At 39.3% G+C, this 3,003-nt stretch overlaps 3 non-coding genes across 3 annotated transcripts; 1 reads left to right on the top strand and 2 right to left on the bottom strand.

Moving 5' to 3' along the window:
• Window positions 1–264: 264 nt before the first annotated feature.
• On the bottom strand, window positions 265–336 carry trnaw-cca (transfer RNA tryptophan (anticodon CCA)). The gene has a single exon. It is a non-coding gene; the product is annotated as a tRNA-Trp (tRNA).
• Window positions 337–659: 323 nt separating this feature from the next.
• Window positions 660–731, top strand: trnap-ugg (transfer RNA proline (anticodon UGG)). Its single transcript has one exon. It is a non-coding gene; the product is annotated as a tRNA-Pro (tRNA).
• Window positions 732–991: 260 nt separating this feature from the next.
• Window positions 992–1,065, bottom strand: trnai-aau (transfer RNA isoleucine (anticodon AAU)). Its single transcript has one exon. It is a non-coding gene; the product is annotated as a tRNA-Ile (tRNA).
• Between the last annotated feature and the right edge of the window lie 1,938 nt (window positions 1,066–3,003).

Raw genomic sequence — 3,003 nt, 5'->3', positions numbered from 1 at the left:
GGGTGCGAGAGGTCCCGGGTTCAAATCCCGGACGAGCCCTCTTTTTTTTCTCCTTTACCAAAATGGTGAAGTAAAACAATAATGGTCCACAATTTAATTTATTTGATTGAAATGAGGATTGTAATTAAGGTAAAACTCCACCAACTTCTAACGCAATTAAATGAACGGCACTGCTGTCAATTGTGTGTAACGGACTGTACCCCGCCAAAATGGTAATATGATTATATGGACAAACCACTTGGGAAAAAAATACAACGATTCACGTGACCCCGACGTGATTTGAACACGCAACCTTCTGATCTGGAGTCAGACGCGCTACCGTTGCGCCACGAGGTCCTATAACAGATAACAAAATTATAATGGAGTTTTATATATGATTAGATAACCGTAATAAATTAGAAATGATTTACGGAAGTACAGGTAAGACCTTAAAATGTGAACCTGCAATCTAAACCGCAAATGTATGTGTTCAAGTTCGGCAAGCATTTGTACAAGAGACTAAGTTGCCATTATTTCCGAATAACTATTATTTCGTACATTATTATATTATTATATTATATACATATAAATGCGAAAATAACCATCTATAAAACAAAGATTTTATAGGACAGTTTACTTTCTGAAATACTTGAGACATGCAGAAAGTATGCAGTATATGTGGCTCGTTGGTCTAGGGGTATGATTCTCGCTTTGGGTGCGAGAGGTCCCGGGTTCAAATCCCGGACGAGCCCTTATTTTTCAATTGAAAACGTGCTGACGATGTGAGGCAAACCATGTAGCTCACCGCAACTGATCTCATTGAGAGATCAAACAAGGTAGAGCAGCATGCGCGTTGAGTAGTGAAGGCTAATAAATCTTTTCTAGTATCGAACAACAACAACAAGATAATATGAATCATATTATTTTAAATAACCAGAATATGCAAATCACTCAAAATATGAATTTACTGGCAATTCACACTATTTGAAATACCACAGTCAAAGAAAATATCTGGCCAGTACGGGGATCGAACCCGCGACCTTGGCGTTATTAGCACCACGCTCTAACCAACTGAGCTAACCGGCCATGCAGTTTATGAGAAAATATGTGTTCAAGAACTTGCGTCATAGAAATCACAGCAGCCAGGTCTCTTCAAAATTAGGATATATCTGCCCATATAAATCTTTAATCGTATTATCGTATAAATATAAACACAATGCAGGTTAATTGGTAACAAAAAAGCCTTCTTTTCTGCAAACTGATAAATACATCAGAAAATTTGATGTATTTCTTAATAATAGGAATCATCTTTAAACGGAGGAAAACGTGAGCTGTAAATCGTCTAAAATGTGATATAGATTAATTCATTCGTTGATGGACTTTTGAGCCACTGACTGATTGCACAAAGTTCACAGCTGCACTTATATTCTCTTACCGCTAGATGTCAGTAGAGCATCTCAACTGAGCTACTACAGGTGCATCTCAATAAATTAGAATGTCGTGGAAAAGTTCATTTATTTCAGTAATTCAACTCAAATTGTGAAACTCGTGTATTAAATAAATTCAATGCACACAGACTGAAGTAGTTGAAGTCTTTGGTTCTTTAAATTGTGATGATTTTGGCTCACATTTAACAAAAACCCACCAATTCACTATCTCAACAAATTAGAATATGGTGACATGCCAATCAGCTAATCAACTCAAAACACCTGCAAATGTTTCCTGAGCCTTCAAAATGGTCTCTCAGTTTGGTTCACTAGGCTACACAATCATGGGGAAGACTGCTGATCTGACAGTTGTCCAGAAGACAATCATTGACACCCTTCACAAGGAGAGTAAGCCACAAACATTAATTGCCAAAGAAGCTGGCTGTTCACAGAGTGCTGTATACAAGCATGTTAACAGAAAGTTGAGTGGAAAGAAAAAAGATGCACAACCAACCGAGAGAACCACAGCCTTATGAGGATTGTCAAGCAAAATCAATTCAAGAATTTGAGTGAACTTCACAAGGAATGGACTGAGGCTGGGGTCAAGGCATCAAGAGCCACCACACACAGACGTGTCAAGGAATTTGGCGACAGTTGTCGTATTCCTCTTGTTAAGCCACTCCTGAACCACAGACAACGTCAGAGGCGTCTTACCTGGGCTAAGGAGAAGAACTGGACTGTTGCCCAGTGGTCCAAAGTCCTCTTTTCAGATGAGAGCAAGTTTTGTATTTCATTTGGAAACCAAGGTCCTAGAGTCTGGAGGAAGGGTGGAGAAGCTCATAGCCCAAGTTGCTTGAAGTCCAGTGTTAAGTTTCCACAGTCTGTGATGATTTGGGGTGCAATGTCATCTGCTGGTGTTGGTCCATTGTGTTTTTTGAAAACCAACGTCACTGCACCCGTTTACCAAGAAATTTTGGAGCACTTCATGCTTCCTTCTGCTGACCAGCTTTTTGAAGATGCTGATTTCATTTTCCAGCAGGATTTGGCACCTGCCCACACTGCCAAAAGCACCAAAAGTTGGTTAAATGACCATGGTGTTGGTGTGCTTGACTGGCCAGCAAACTCACCAGACCTGAACCCCATAGAGAATCTATGGGGTATTGTCAAGAGGAAAATGAGAAACAAGAGACCAAAAAATGCAGATGAGCTGAAGGCCACTGTCAAAGAAACCTGGGCTTCCATACCACCTCAGCAGTGCCACAAACTGATCACCTCCATGCCACGCCGAATTGAGGCAGTAATTAAAGCAAAAGGAGCCCCTACCAAGTATTGAGTACATGTACAGTAAATGAACATACTTTCCAGAAGGCCAACAATTCACTAAAAATGTTTTTTTATTGGTCTTATGAAGTATTCTAATTGGTTGAGATAGTGAATTGGTGGGTTTTTGTTAAATGTGAGCCAAAATCATCACAATTAAAAGAACCAAAAACTTAAACTACTTCAGTCTGTGTGCATTGAATTTATTTAATACACAAGTTTCACAATTTGAGTTAAACTTTTCCATGACATTCTAATTTATCGAGATGCACCTGTA

The sequence above is a fragment of the Sinocyclocheilus grahami genome, unplaced genomic scaffold (genome assembly GCF_001515645.1).
Source record: "Sinocyclocheilus grahami isolate Dianchi unplaced genomic scaffold, SAMN03320097.WGS_v1.1 scaffold74.1, whole genome shotgun sequence".
NCBI classification, from domain to species: Eukaryota; Metazoa; Chordata; class Actinopteri; order Cypriniformes; family Cyprinidae; genus Sinocyclocheilus; species Sinocyclocheilus grahami.
This window is presented reverse-complemented; position numbering and strand designations above follow the sequence as displayed.